This window comes from Bufo gargarizans, unplaced genomic scaffold, assembly GCF_014858855.1.
Source record: "Bufo gargarizans isolate SCDJY-AF-19 unplaced genomic scaffold, ASM1485885v1 original_scaffold_1454_pilon, whole genome shotgun sequence".
Lineage (NCBI taxonomy): Eukaryota > Metazoa > Chordata > Amphibia > Anura > Bufonidae > Bufo > Bufo gargarizans.
Genome location: NW_025334367.1, coordinates 45,970 through 62,455, shown reverse-complemented (window position 1 = coordinate 62,455; position 16,486 = coordinate 45,970). Strand labels below are relative to the sequence as shown.

The 16,486-nt window shown below is 45.8% G+C and overlaps 1 protein-coding gene across 1 annotated transcript in view; it reads right to left on the bottom strand.

Moving 5' to 3' along the window:
- Positions 1–16,486, bottom strand: part of LOC122923299 (NADPH oxidase 4-like) — a 249,354-nt gene that overhangs the window by 207,636 nt on the left and 25,232 nt on the right. The window lies entirely within an intron of this gene.

Genomic DNA, 16,486 nt, shown 5'->3' with positions numbered 1-16,486 from the left:
CGGTTTTGATCAGAGTTTCCTTTTAAAGGGGTTGTTCACTATTTGCCCTTTTGCCTCTCAAAATAAACTGATTACCATTATTCCACTGCTAGGACCCTCAGTGATCAACTGTTAACCTGCAGGAGAAGATGACAAGTGTTCACTTCCCCTGCAGCGCCCCACTAGATTAAAAGTAGTATTACAGGGTATCCATTTAAATCCAAAAGCTCTCTGTGCAATGCATAAACATAGAGCCAAACCATAGGGCTTCAATGGGGCACTTGGGGAGAGGGGGCCCATCTTGGTTGGCCCCATTCCCTAGACAAGTGGGTTTGGAATTGACCCTGGTGTCATGGTGTGGAAGGGAAATAAGTACCAGGCCCATCTCTCCCAGGCGGCAAACCCTAGCACTATAAGGAGGGGCTTATTTTGATCCTTGATCTGTGGCCCCCTCTTTTCTGTGTAAACCCCTGCTTAGAGATTTATCTCTCATAGATCAGGAACTGCTACGAATTGATTGTATAACTAGAAAGGAGGATCCTCAGAAAGAGGGACTGGAAAGAGAGTCAAGGGAATAGAAGGCAGAGCTGTGTATTTCCATAAAGCTTGAGGAACCTTGTGACAAACTGATTATGTTCCTCTTCTACTTCATGTTATCCATGTCCCCCATTGGTTGAATTTTTTTTTAATCGCACTATTCGTGTAGTTTGGTTGATATCCCTAGCCATGCTTCAAGGCTCTTTAAAGAGGTTATCCCATGATTAATGTAAAAATAAAAATCAGACATCATGTAGTACATGACAATCGCTTTCTGACAAAGCTAGAACCAGCCCTGCACCTCACATGGATCCAGAGATCTCCACATTCATTACTCTAATTGTTCATTTCAGCTCTCTCCCTATCACATCTCAGGGGGCGTGTCCATGCTCTCCCTATCACAGCTCAGGAGGCGTGCCTCAGCTCTCCCAATCACAGCTCAGGAGTCAGTTGATGGATGAAACTGAGCATGTGCGACCACCTCACTTAGTGGGACAAAGAAATAAGAAAAAAACAAACAGCAGGTGTCGCTATACAGATACATTTTATTGAATAGCTCAGCGGCTATACTACATTTTTAATTACATGCAATTACAAAAGTATTGTACTGGTTTGAACACTGTAGAATATTGTTTATGGGATAGCTCATTTTAATGGGTCAGATATTGAATTAGAGGGTAGCTACCTATAGGTGGCACTAGACAGACAGTTCTCTTCCTTCCTGAGGAGAGCTAATTTGAATACTTTTTTTCCCCAGGAAGCATTGCCTGTAAGACTGGATCTCCTCAAAGAGAACCAGTACCCCCTGAGAACTTAGGCTGAGTTCACACTTCAGTTATTTGGTCAGTTATTTCCATCAGTTACTGTGAGCCAAAACCAGGTGCGGGTCAAGAACGCAGAAGAGATCTTTCCATTACACCTTATCATCTGAGTAGGCTTCACAATAACTGATGTAAATAACTGACCAAATAACTGAAGTGTGAACTCAGCCTTACCAGTACCGTTTTCTGTACTGACAAAGAGCAATAAGGGAGCAATTAGAAGTTCTAGAGAGAAGAATGGAAGGAAATAGGAGTCAGTCGGAGCTATATTTTTTCTCTAAAGCCTGGGTGACCTTGTCACAAAATTGGAGCTGCTTAAAATGGTTGCATCAGCCAAGATACTTCCTCAGCTCAGGCCAGGAACATAACTGGAGCTCAGCTCAGGCCAGAGACAGAAGATACACATTATGGTGGAATTCAGCTTTTACGTTTTACAAGGACATATGACATAGTCACAAGTAATTTGCCATAAGAGTATCACTGAGAAAGCAGATGTCAAGCAATCACCAGTCATTTTTTTTTTTTTAACGACAGATAATTGCACCTCCCTCCGGAGTTCAAATCGCCAATTTCTGAGTCACCGACTCACCACTCTTCCCTGTCCATGAGACATACAATGGGAAGCATGTGCGGATGAATGACAACCGGCACTAAGCACATATGGCTGCTCTATGAAAGCCGGCAGAGAAATGAGATGAAGGGCCTCGGTGGGAAATCAACCACAACAAACAACAAACCACTGGTGTGGGGGGGGGGGGGGTCCGTATCCAACATTACACATCTGTAGTGTACGAGGACACCAGGGATGGTGGACAGGGGGCTTCGTTATCACACCACTGTCTGCGGAGAGCTGTCTTCAGCATCAACCACCAGATAATTGCTAATCGTGGTTTTCCCATCTGCTGCAGACACTTAGCCAGACGATGACATCACCGACAATCTGTAAAAAAAAAGCTTGACACGGGCAAACGAAGGGAAAATTAAACAATTTAAAACGTCCATTCCCATATGTTCTAGAGCTGCCAAGTCCCACCGTCCGAGCATGTAAAAGAGCGTCAGGAGAGTGACATTCGGTCTTCAGCACAGTGCAGCTCATTATATGGGGAGCTTATTTGGCAGGGAATATACTGAGCTCAGGTGCCCATAGTATATAGAAGAAAGCAAGCAAATATTTTACAGGATAAGAGCAAGCGGCCCCTTAGATTTTAGGGGTCCCTAAAACAGGAGGAACCAATCTAGTTGCACAATGGAGGGATATACTTCACCATATAAATGAACCGTACTATGTGCCATTCCTGCACACCCTTGAGGCCAGTGATTGGCTGGCGGTGATGACTTGCATGTGCAGCGAGCCCAGGAGTGGGGGAGAGGATAGGAGTGATAGTAGTAAAATGGCGGTTGTAGTGGTTATTCACTCTGATGCTCCCCTGGGCTGTACAGTGATGGTAGGGAGCACCTGTCTTCCCTTCGAGGCACACCGTGGTTCTGGGGTTTCTCCTGCCTGATGGTGGATCGGGGTGCCCTTGATGGTGATGAATGGTAAGGTGCATTTACCAATGATGGTATGGCGGTGCAGTGTGACGGTGCAGGCAATAATAACACCAGGTTAACAGCAGAACGGTTCTTTACTTAAGAATCATGTTCAGAGTCAGTTCTCAGCATGCATGGACTGACAGTTCTTCCACAATTTTGCCATTTCACAGATCTTACAGATCTCATGTTGCGAATGTAGTTGATAGGCCAAGATGTCACTTTAAAGTAGTTTTCCCTCACACTGCGCTTCTCTAACCCACACTTAAGCATCAAGAAACTTTTTTTTCACTATGCAACCACAGTGCAGCCCCCAACGTCGGACTAAGTTCTATATCTTTTTCACAGGTTGCTGTACTTGCAGTTAATGGTCCTGCAGGTTTCCACAGCAGAATATAGTATGGTGGGCATATCCAGATCCTGCCTTTGTTAAGTCTGTTTAAGCACCAGAAGACTTATCTCCTGAGCAGGTTGGCTGTGGAGCCTATAAGCTTTGTTTTAGGCAGTTTATCTCCACAGAGCTTTTACACGCCACTCCTCTTGACACTGGAATGCTCCAAAAATATATATTTTACTCTTTTCTGTGGCGTGCCCGGGGGGCAGTCCACCCCGGGTGCCGGCTCTCACGGGGGTGAAACTGCTAGGCTCAGAAGCAATGAGCTCTTCCATACATAGATAGAAGCACTCGTTGTTGAAGCGCTGACACCCACATACTGCGGCGGAGCATTAGAGCGGAGCGCATAGTTCCCTGCACCGCCGCCGATCACCGCCATAGGCTTCAGGCCTAGTAGGCCTGAGGCCTATGCGGTAGTGAAATCCCGGCGCAGGTGCGCGCGATGACGTCATCGCGCGCGCCTGTGACGGGACTCAGCAGCACAGTGCTGGGACTCTGCAAGCAAGCACAGGTGAGTATTTAGCTTTTATTTATTTTTTGTTTTTTGCTTTTTTTATTTTATGCGCCAACTTTGGGGGGCATGAGGGGGTGCACACAGGAGGACATGTGGAGGGAAAATATGGTGGGATACTGTTTGGGGCAAATCATATTTTCTTTTTATGTGCCAACTTTGGGGGACATGAGAGGGGTGCACACAGGAGGACTTGTGGGGGAAAAATATGGTGGGATACTGTGTGGGGGCAAATTATTATGGGAGGGATTACTATGTGGGGGCAATAATTATAGGAGGGATTACTATGTGCGGGGAGAATTACTATATGGGCAATGTGGGGGAAACTACTGCGTGGGGGGCAGTGTGGGGGACACTACTGTATGGGGGGTGTGTGGGGGACACTACTGTGTGGGGGACACTATTGTGTGGGGGCAGTGTGGGGGAAATTACTGTGTGGGGGACACTAGTGTGTGTGGGCAGTGTGGGGGCAATTACTTTGTGGGGGACACTACTGTGTGGGGGAAACTACTGTATGGGGAAACTACTGTGTGGGGGCAATTACTGTGAGGTGAAATTACTGAGGGGGGACACTACTGTTTGGGGGAAATTACTGTGTGGGGGACACTACTGTGTGAGGGACACTACTGTATGGGGGAAACCAATTTGTGGGGGCAGTGTGGGGGAAATTACTGTGGGGGGCAGTGTGGGGGACACTACTGTGTGGGGGCAGTGTAGGGAAAACTACTGTATGGGAGAAACTACTGTGTGGGGGCAATGTGGGGGAAATTACTGCGTGGGCGACACTACTGTGTGAGGAAAGTGTGGCGGAATTTACTTTGGGGGAAAATGTGAGGGAAAATCACTGTGTGGGGACACTACTGTGTGGGAAAAGTGTGGGGGACACTACTGTGTCGGGGAAATGTGGGGGCCACTACTGTGTGGGGGCAGTGTGGAAGAAACTACTGTGTGGGGGAAACTACAGTATGGGGCAGTGTGGGGGAAATTACTGTATGGGGTCAGTGTGGGGGAAATTAATGTGTGGGGGCAGTGTGGGGGAAATTAATGTGTGGGGGCAGTGTGGGGGAAATTACTGTATGGGGACTGTGTGGGGGAAATTACTGTATGGGGACTGTGTGGGGGAAATTACTGAGTGGGAGCAGTGTGGGCCAAATTACTGTATGAGGGCAGTGTGGGGGAAATTACTGTATGGGGGACACTACTGTGTGGGGAAAGTGTGGGGGACACTACTATGTGGGGAAAGTGTGGGGGACACTACTGTGTGGGGGCAGTGTGGGGGAAATTACTGTATGGGGGAAACTACTGGGTGGGGGCAGTGTGGGGGAAACTACTGTGTGCGGGACACTACTGTAGGGAGCAGTGTGGGGGACACTACTGTATGGGGGCAGTGTGGGGTACACTACTGTGTGGGGGAAACTACTGTGTGACTGTATGGGGGAAACTACTGTGTGGGGGAAATTACTCTATGGGGCAGTGTGGGGGAAATTATTGTATGGGGCAGTGTGAGGGAAACTACTGTATGGGGGCAATGTGGGGGAAATTACTGAGTGGGGGCAATGTGGGGGAAATTACTGAGTGGGGGCAGTGTGGGCCAAATTACTGTATGGGGCAGTGTGGGAAATTACTGTATGGGGCAGTGTGGGAAATTACTGTATGGGGCAGTGTGAGGGAAACTACTGTATGGGACAGTGTGGGGGAAATTAATGTATGGGGCAGTGTGAGGGAAATTATTGTATGGGGGCAGTGTGAGGGAAATTATTGTATGGGGGCAGTGTGAGGGAAATTATTGTATGGGGGCAGTGTGTGGGAAATTAGTGTATGGGGGCAGTGTGGGGGAAATTACTGAGTGGGGGCAGTGTGTGAAAAATTACTGTATGGGGGCAGTTTCGGGGAAATTACTGTATGGGGGACACTACTGTGTGGGGAAAGTGTGTTGGACACTACTGTGTAGGTGCAGTGTGGGGGAAACTACTATATGGGGAAACTACTGTGTGGGGGGCAATGTAGGGAAAATTACTGTGGGTGGCAGTGTGGGGGAAATTACTGTGTGTGGGAAACTACTGTGTGGGGGCAGTGTGGAGGAAACTACAGTATGGGGGAAGTGTGGGGGAAATTACTGTATGGTGGAAACTACTGTGTGGGGGAAATATGGGGAAATTACGTTGGGGGGCAATGTGGGGGAAATCACTGTGTGGGGGACACTACTGTGTGGGGAAAGTGTGGGGGACACTACTGTGTGGGGAAAGTGTGGGGGCAGTGTGGGGGAAACTACTGTGTGGGAGCAGTGTGGAGGAAACTACTGTGTGTGGGAAAATACAGTATGGGGGCAGTGTGGGAGAAATTACTGTATTGGGCAGTGTGGTGGAAATTACTATGTGGGGGCAGTGTGGGGGAAATTACTGTATGGGGCAGTGTGGGGGAAATTACTGTATGGGGCAGTGTGGGGGAAATTACTGTATGGGGGAAACTACTGTGTGGGGGGCAATGTGGGGGAAATGACTGTGGGGGCAGTGTGGGGGAAACTACTGTGTGAGGGAGACTACCGTGTGGAGAAAGTGTGGGGGACACTACTGTGTGGGGCAGTGTGGGGGACACTACTGTGTGGGGGAAACTACAGTATGGGCACTGTGTGGGGGAAATTATTGTGTGGGGAACACTATTGTTTGGGGTGTAGTGTGGGAGAAACTACTGTGTGGGGGCAGTGTGGGGGAAACTACTGTGTGGGGACAGTGTAGGGGAAACTACTGTGTGGGGGACACTACTGTATGGAGCAGTGTGGGGGACACTACTGTATAGGGCAGTGTGGGGAAAATTACTGTGTGGGGAAAATTACTGTATGGGGGCAGTGTGAGGGAAACTACTGTATGCGACAGTGTGGGGGAAATTACTGTATGGGGGCAGTGTGGGGGAAATTACTGTGTGGGGGCAGTGTGGGGGAAATTACTGTATGGGGGACACTACTGTGTTGGGAAAGTGTGGGAGACACTACTGTGTGGGGAAAGTGTGGGGGACACTACTGTGTGGGGGAAACTACTAAATGGGAGAAACTACTGTGTGGGGGGCAATGTGTGGGAAATTACTGTGGGTGGCAGTATGGGGGAAATTACTGTGTGGGGGACACTACTGTGTGGGGAAAGTGTGGGGGACACTACTGTGTGGGGGCAGTGTGAGGGACACTACTGTGTGGGGGAAACTACTGTGTGGGGGAAACTACAGTATGGGGGCAGTGTGAGGGAAATTATTGTGTGGGGGACACTACTATGTGGGGGCAGTGTGAGAGAAACTACTGTGTGGGGGCAGTGTGGGGGAAACTACAGTATGGGGCAGTGTGGGAGAAACTACTGTGTGGGGGACACTACTGTGTGGGGAAAGTGTGGGGGGACACTACTGTGTGGGGGGCAGTGTAGGGGAAATTACTGTGTGAGGGCAGTGTGGGGGACACTAATGTGTGGGGCCAGTGTGGGGGAATCTACAGTATGGGGGCAGCGTGGGGGAAACTACTGTGTGGGGGCAGTGTGGGGGAAACTATTGTGTGGGGGACACTACTGTATGGGGGCAGTGTGGGGGACACTACTGTATGGGGGCAGTGTGGGGGAAATTACTGTGTGGGGGACAGTACTGTGTGGGGAAAGTGTAGGGGACAATACTGTGTGGGGGAAAGTGTGGGGGACACTACTGTGTGGGGGCAGTGTGGGGCAAAATACTGTATGGGGCAGTGTGGGGGAAATTACTGTATGGGGGACACTACTGTTTGGGGAAAGTGTGTGGGACACTAATATGTAGGGAAAGTGTGGGGGACACTACTGTGTGGGGGAAACTACTGTATGGGGAAACTACTGTGTGTGGGGCAATGTGGGGGAAATCACTGTGTGGGGGACACTACTGTGGGGGAATGTGTGGGGGACACTACTGTATGGGGGCAGTGTGGGGGACACTACTGTATGGGGGGCAGTGTGAGGGAAACTACTGTATGGGGGCAGTGTGGGGAAAACTACTGTATGGGGGACACTACTGTGTGGGGAAAGTGTGGGGGACACTACTGTATGGGGGCAGTGTGGGGGACACTACTGTGTGGGGGAGACTACTGTGTGGGGCAGTGTGGGTAAAATTATTGTGTGGGGGACACTACTATGTGGGGGCAGTGTGGGGGAAACTACTATGTGGGGGGACGTGTGGTGGAAACTACTGTGTGGGGGGCAATGTGGGGGAAACTACAGTATGGGGCAGTGTGGGGGAAACTACTGTATGGGGGCATTGTGGAGGAAACTACTGTGTGGGGGACACTACTGTATGGGGGCAGTGTGGGGGGGAAATACTGTGTGGAGGACACTACTGTATGGGGGCAGTGTGGGGGGAAAATACTGTGTGGGGGACACTTCTGTGTGGGGAAAGTGTGGGGGACACTACTGTGTGGGGAAAGTGTAGGAGACACTACTGTGTGGGTGGCAGTGTGGGGGAAATTACTGTGTGGGGGAAACTACTGTAGGTGGAAACTACTGTGTGGGGGACACTACTGTGTGGGGAAAGTGTGGGGGACACTACTGTGAGGGGGGAAGGTGTGGGGGAAATTACTGTGTGGGGGAAACTACTGTAGGGGGAAACTACTGTGTCGGGGAAACTACTGTGGGGGGGGGCAGTGTGGAGGAAATTACTGTATGGTGGCAGTGAGGGGTAAATTACTCTATGGGGCAGTGTGAGGGAAACTACTGTATGGGGTAGTCTTGGGAAATTACTGTATGGGGCAGTCTGGTGGAAATTTGTGTATGGGGCAGTGTGGGGGAAATTACTGTATGGGGCAGTGCAAGGGAAATTACTGAGTGGGGATAGTGTGGGGCAAATTACTGTATGGGGCAGTGTGGAAGAAATTACTGTGTGGGGCACACTACTGTGTGGGGAAAGTGTGGAGGACACTACTGTGTAGGGAAAGTGTGGGGGGCAGTGTGGGGGACACTACTGTGTGGGGGAAACTACTGTGGGGGGAAACTACTGTGTCGGGATAACTACTGTATGGGGGGCAGTGTGGGGGAAATTACTGTATGGGGCAGTGTGAGGGAAACTACTGTATGGGGGCAGTCTGTGGGAAATTACAGTATGGGGCAGTCTGGGGGAAATTACTGTATGGAACAGTGTGGGGGAAATTACTTTGTGGGGGCAGTGTGGGTGAAATTTTTGTATGGGGCAGTGTGGGGAAAATTACTGTGTGGGTTAATGTGGGGGAAATTGCTATATGGGGCAGCATGGGGGGGCGTTGCTATTGGAGAGGCACTTTAGAGGCAATTCTATTATTTCTGGGGACACTATACAGGGAATATTACCTGGAGCACAATATAGGGTGTTATTATTACTGGGGCACTCTAGGGGTCATTATAGCTGCTGTGGACACTATAGGGACATTGGGGTAATTTATCAAACTGGTGTAAAGTAGAACTAGCTTAGTTGCCCATAGCAGCCAATCAGATTCCACCTTTCAATTTTGACAGCTCTTTTGGAAATCCAGTTCTACTTTACACCAGTTTGATAAATGACCCCATAATGTTGTCATGCCCGGCTCTGACTATGTGTGGAGGTCGGCCAGAATAGCAGCACGTCTTTAGTGTTTGTTTTGGAGTCGTGCTGGATCCGCCTCCCATCAGGTGCACTGGGTGGGGTCATTAGTTTAAATGGCTCTCAATTCCAGTGCTCTGAGCGGGTTATAGAAATCAGTCTGGCCTAGGAAGCAAGCAAGGAAGGTTTTCTGTCCCAGCTCTGTTAAGATAAGTGTGGTTTCTGTTCTTGTTGTTTGCTGTTTTAGTTGTGTTGGTATCTTCTCTCCCATCCAGGTTCCGTGCGAGCAGGCTGCTCCTATTTCCCCTTTTCACCATCTCAGGGAAGTTAGGGTGTATTAGCCTAGGCACGAGGACACAGCATTCCTTCCACCAAGGTCTGCCTGTGGGCTGAGCAGTGCAGGGAGAGAGGTCAGGGATTAGCTAGGAGGGGACCCTTCCCCTGCTTCTCGCTCAGAGCCTGGTTGTTGGTTTTTCTGTGTGTCTGAGTGCTTGTCCGCCGTGACAAATGTCTATTAGTCACTATTTTTTCAGCAGTATAGTACCTGGGGCATTGGGGGGCACAACAGGCACAGTATTAGGGTGGCAGTAGGATGACACTGTGGGGGCACCAGGATGGGGAGGTTGATCGAAAAATTTAGAAATCTAACGTGTCTGTGTTACAAACTCTGTAGAAACAAGATGCGGCTGAAAGAATTTGTCATGGCGGTCTGGGTCAAATAGAGGAGAAGAGGAAAGAGTAGGTCTACATGACAGGAGATGTCCCTGGATGTAAGAGGTATGTGGTCAAGTATTGGGGGGGGGGGGTGCCAGAGAAAAGACCCGCCCCAGGTGCCAAACACCCTAGGCATGCCACTAGCGAGTTTTAAGCTTTCTCTCTGGCTGGTTCACTATCCATGGCTGTTATTAGTTGCCTCTCTCCTTCTCCTTATCACTGTCTGGCCACCATCTGTACAACACTGAGTTCTAACCACTCCTTATGGAAACAGTGTAACAGCAACACCTAGTGATGATCACTAATGGCATATATCACGTGAAAGCAAATTTTTAACACTTTAACCTCTTTAAATAGGGCTAGACTGCAATACCAGAAGCAATCTGTTTATAGGTGTGGCACTGTTTTTATTTTCTAACTCTGTACAGTCCGTTTAAGAATATTCCATGATTACATTTGAGGAACATGGTTGTAAACCAAAAAAATTAAAACCCATATAAAAGAAGGGTTAAAAAATATGTGGTATCGGTGTGAAACCTATAGAACTCTTAACAAGCATAAAAGCATGCTCACAATAGCGGGACATAGCTGTGAACTACTGGTGGGTGGTTCATATCACCAAAGACCTCCATCCTCCAAAAAGAAGGCCTGGCACTTGTTCACCCCTTCTCATCCATTGTAGAGGCTAGAGATGAGCGAATTTCTCAAAAATTCGATTCGGCCGGATCGCCAAATTTTCCAAAAAGATTTGCTTAGATCCGAATTTATTTGTGGCAAATTGCGTTAAAAAAACATCTATTTCCAGGCTGCAGAGAGCCTTTATAGTGGTGTAGAACACTGTGCCTTGCAGTAACACGCATGGGGAGTCTGCTGTGGTAGTTAAACAATACTGTGAGTCCGTATGACACGCAGATGACAGGCGTCACTCTTAGAATCACTGCACACGTCACTTATTTGTGCAGTTATGGGGCCAAAATCAACAAAATAACTCAAGTATGAACTCAGCCTTACAGGTCGATATTAGCGCCAAGAAGAAGTGTACTCCTTTTACAACTTCGCCAGCTGATTCCACATAGATGTCTACAGAACCTCTTCTATTAAACGCCTATACAAGTAGAGCCCCCCTGACAGAGTGGAGAGGGTGTCAGCAGTAAGTTTGTGTTGACATCACTGATTATTTTTCCCTTCCTCTAATCCGTCAGAACAATCACCCACAAAAAAACTGATCCTTCACTCGGTCAGCATTTGGTCAGTAATGCATCAGTATTGCTAATGCAAAAAAAAACAGGAGTGGATCCAAAACAGAGATGACACGTGAATGGAATATTTGCATGTCTTCTGTGTTTTGTACCCACTCCTGCTTTTGGCTACCAGATCATAAGCCCATTCTGATGGGACCATACAGGCCTTACAGCTGCAACACAGATAGGATCCGTTGTGCATCTCATTTTTCCTTCCTTCTGACAGATCAGAAGAAGGGTCAAATAAATGATGATGTCATCCAGGCCAAAAAGGCAAAATAGTGGCCCAGTCATGAAGTGGGGAGGGTGGGAACAGCATAGGTAGACCATATAGTGGCACAATGACAGAGTCTGGAGGTGGCGGCACCATGAGAAGGCCACAGAGTGGCACAATGACAGAGTCCGGAGATGGCGACAGCAGCAGTAGCAGCATCATGAGAAGGCCACTGAGTGGCACAATGACAGTCCGGAGGTGGTGGCAGCATCAGTAGGAGGCCACAGAGTGGCACAATGACCAAGTGTGGATGTGGAGGAAGCATCAGGAGACCACAGAGTGGCAAGGTGACATAGTGTGGAGGTGGTGGCAGCATCAGGAGGCCACAGAGTGGCAAGGTGACATAGTGTGTAGGTGGCGGAAGCATCAGGAGGCCACAGAGTGATAAGGTGACATAGTGTGGAGGTGGCAGCAGCATGAGAAGGCCACAGCATGAGAAGGCCACAGAGTGGCACGATGACGAGAGATTGCGGAGGTGGCAGCAGCATGAGGAGTCCACAGAGTGGCCGCTTCATCTATTCAATTATAGGGAATATGAAACAGAACAGAAAGTTCAAATTTCTCAACTTTATAAAGTGTTGCTTAAAAAACGATTTAATAATACACGTTCTCCGGCACAAAAGGCTTGGCAAGCTGATTTTTTTGTGAATTTCCCTTGAAGATTGGGATAATATATTGGCAAATTTAAGTTTACTTTCTTAAAATTTTAATCAAGTTTTGGTTTAATTTAATATTCAATATTTAATAAATTGAATAATAAAAATTAAGTGTTGCCTAAGACAGGAAAGAATCCGTCAGTCTTCAGTTTATTAGACGACGTGGTTGCAATGGAGAAAGCATTCCAAAAAACTACTTGGAGACGAATGCTCTCAAGATTGATGCAAGTGCGGCATCGGTTGCTCATTGACCCAAATACTTGTGGGGGAACCTGCCTGGCATGAACAGGCCTCTAGTAGCTACAGACAATGAGAAGACAAAGTGTCAAGACAGCTTTGAGCTTGGAAGAGTCGCAAAGTTCACCAAGATATGTCACTAAAGATTTTACTGCATATAACCGTTAGTGTTGATCACAAATATTCGAATTGCAAATTTTTATTGCAAAAATCGGCACTTCGAGAATTCGCGAATATTTATAATATAGTGATATATATTCGTAATTTCAAATATTCAAGATTTTTTTTTAATCAGTACATATGATCCCTCCCTGCTTCTAGCTTGTGGGACAATGAGAAGGCTACAATATCTTTGACTTTAGGAGTAGTGTTGATTGCGAATTTTCGTAATGCAAATTTTAGCAATGCAAATTTTCGTGATGAGAATGTTCGTAATGCGAATCAAAGAGGTTGTGAAAACTCAGATCCAATGGTATATTCTAACCCCCAGGCGTTCCCATGGTGACGGGGACGCTTGTCGGGGAGGAAGTGGAACAACTGTACAGATAAAAAAAAAAATGAATATTCTAAAAAACAAATACATTCATTAAAAAACAAATATTCATTATATAGCAATATAGTGAATATTCGAAAAAAAAAGCTAATGTAGAACAATTTAGCTAATATAGTGTTATAATTTTTTTTATAGTTGTAATTTTATAGCACTATATTAGCTAAATTGCTCTTTATTTGTTTTTTTCGAATAGTCGCTATATTGCTATATATTAGTTTTTTAGAATATTTGTAGTATTCTAAAACAAGAATATATAGCAAATTATAATATTACGAAAATTCGCATTACAAAAATTCGCAATCAACACTACTTCTAAAGTCAAAGATACTGCAGCCTTCTCATTGGCCCACAAGCTAGAAGCAGGGAGGGATCATGTTACTGATTAAAAAAAAAATCGAATATTTGCTATATTGCTATATCTTCTTGTTTTAGAATATTACGAATATTCTAAAAAATGAATATATTCATTTTTTAGAATACTCTTTTTTTTTTTTTTAATCTTTACAGTTGTTCCACTATGGCATACTCCTCCCCGATAAAACGTCCCCGTCACCATGGGAACGCCTGGGGGTTAGACTCTACCATCGGTTCTGAGTTTTCACGATCTCATTGATTCTCATTTAAAAAATTAGCATTACGAAAATTCTCATTACAAAATTTGCATTACGAAAATTCGCAATCAACACTACTCCTAGCGAATATTCAAATTCACGAATATTCAACGAATATTCTATGAAATATTCACAAAATATCGCGAATTCGAATATGACCCCTGCCGCTCATCACTAATAACCGCAGCGCTGAAAGCTGAATACATTTAGTTTTTTGACCAAAATACTTCAATAAAGATTTTACCACATACAGTACAGACCAAAAGTTTGGACACACCTTCTCATTCAAAGAGTTTTCTTTATTTTCATGACTATGAAAATTGTAGATTCACACTGAAGGCATCAAAACTATGAATTAACACATGTAGAATTATATACATAACAAAAAAGTGTAAAACAACTGAAAATATGTCATATTCTAGGTTCTTCAAAGTAGCCACCTTTTGCTTTGATTATTGCTTTGCAGACTTTTGGCATTCTCTTGATGAGCTTCAAGAGGTAGTCACCTGAAATGGTTTTCACTTCACAGGTGTGCCCTGTCAGGCTTAATAAGTGGGATTTCTTGCCTTATAAATGGGGTTGCGACCATCAGTTGCGTTGTGGAGAAGTCAGGTGGATACACAGCTGATAGTCCTACTGAATAGACTGTTAGAATTTGTATTATGGCAAGAAAAAAGCAGCTAAGTAAAGAAAAACGAGTGGCCATCATTACTTTAAGAAATGAAGGTTAGTCAGTCCGAAAAATTGGGAAAACTTTGAAAGTGTCCCCAAGTGCAGTCACAAAAACCATCAAGTGCTACAAAGAAACTGGCTCACATGCGGACCGCCCCAGGAAAGGAAGCCCAAGAGTCACCTCTGCTGCGGAGGATAAGTTCATCCGAGTCACCAGCCTCAGAAATCGCAGGTTAACAGCTGCTCAGATTAGAGACCAGGTCAATGCCACACAGAGTTCTAGCAGCAGACACATCTCTAGAACAACTGTTAAGAGGAGACTGTGTGAATCAGGCCTTCATGGTAGAATATCTGCTACGAAACCACTGCTAAGGACAGGCAACAAGCAGAAGAGACTTGCTTGGGCTAAAGAACACAAGGAATGGACATTAGACCAGTGGAAATCTGTGCTTTGGTCTGATGAGTCCAAATTTGAGATCTTTGGTTCCAACCACCATGTCTTTGTGCGACGCAGAAAAGGTGAACGGATGGACTCTACATGCCTGGTTCCCACCGTGAAGCATGGAGGAGGAGGTGTGATGGTGTAGGGGTGCTTTGCTGGTGATACTTTTGGTCTGTACTGTATAACTGCAGCACTGACCACTGAATTAATTTTGTTTTTCGACTCAAATTCTTCAATAAAGATTTTACCGCATATAACCGCAGCGCTGACCGCTGAATAAATTTTGTTTTTCGACCAAAATACGTCAATCAAGATTTTACCACATATATCTTCAGTGCTGAACGCTGAATAAAATTAGTTTTTCAACTGAAATACGTCAAAAAAGATTTTAATACATATAACTGCAAAAGGGAACGCTGAATATATTTTGTTTTTGTACTGAAATAACAATAACTGCAGAAGTGAAATGCGTATAGATTTTTCCTTTTTGTACTGAAATAGGCCACTAAAGTCTTTCACCACAAATAAATGCAACAGTGAATTGCGTATATTTTTTTCCTTTTTGTACTGAAATAGGACACTGAACTCTTTTTCCAGAATTAAATGCACCAGTGAAGTGTGTACATATTTCCTTTCTGTACTGAAATAGGTCACTAAGCGCTTTTGCCACAAATAAATGCACCAGTGAAGTGCGTATATTTTTTTTCTGTACTGAAATAGGCCACTTAACTCTTTCAACACATATAACTGCAGAAGTGAACAGAGAATATATTTTTCTTTTTGTACTGAAATAGCCCACTAAGCGCTTTTAGCTGAAATAAATGTACCAGTGAACTGCGTATATATTTTTTCTTTTTGTACTGAAATAGGACACTGAACGATTTCAACACAAATAACTGCAGAATTTAAATGCATATATATTTTTCTTTTTCCACAGATATAAGCCACTAAAGGCTTTTCAACATAGCACTTGCACACTAAGAACAAGAACAAATTGCTGGAATGACAGAGCTCTATAATGGCTATTTGGATCCCCAAATAATGTTTCCCTGCACTTGTAAATAGCTTTTTTTTCACAATGAGGTTTTTCTAGTAATGTCCCTAGCGGCATCAGATGTCTCTCCCTGCACTAAGATGCTGTGAAATGATTCCTCCCTATCCTTTCCCTGCACTTATAAATTGTTTTTTCAGGGTTTTTTTTCACAATGAGGTTTTTCCTATTGCGGTCCCTAGGGCCTTCTCACGTCTGTCCCTGCACTCAGAACGCTGGAAAATGTCTGACTCTAAGATGGACGCCGTATTTATAGGGCTGTGACATCACAGGGCTGGCTGGCCGCTGATTGGCTGCATGCATGACATTATGGGTCAGCCTACCTTCCCAGAGTTCCTTGCCCCATGTCCTCACACGTGTAGCCGCCATTGTAGACGCCATTTTAGAGCGAAGAAATTCGCATTCGTTGCTAATCCAATTTTTCCTGAAATTTGGATTGAATTCCACTTAGTCTGCTTCGATTTGCTTATCTCTAGTAGAGGACAATGGTGGTACAGTCTTTGGTGGGTTCTCCCTTCCCATGGCTTCACATGCAATTTGGAAAGAAGATTGGGAACGGTCTGCGTTTAGACCCCCCACTACACTGAAAAGCCTTGGCTGTTACAGTGGCTTCCTCTATGGTAGTCATTTTGCACACAAATCCTGATAGATATAAAATTCATTTTTGTTTTCCATCTCCAAAAACTTTGAACACAGATGAGTCTAAGGCAGAAAAAACA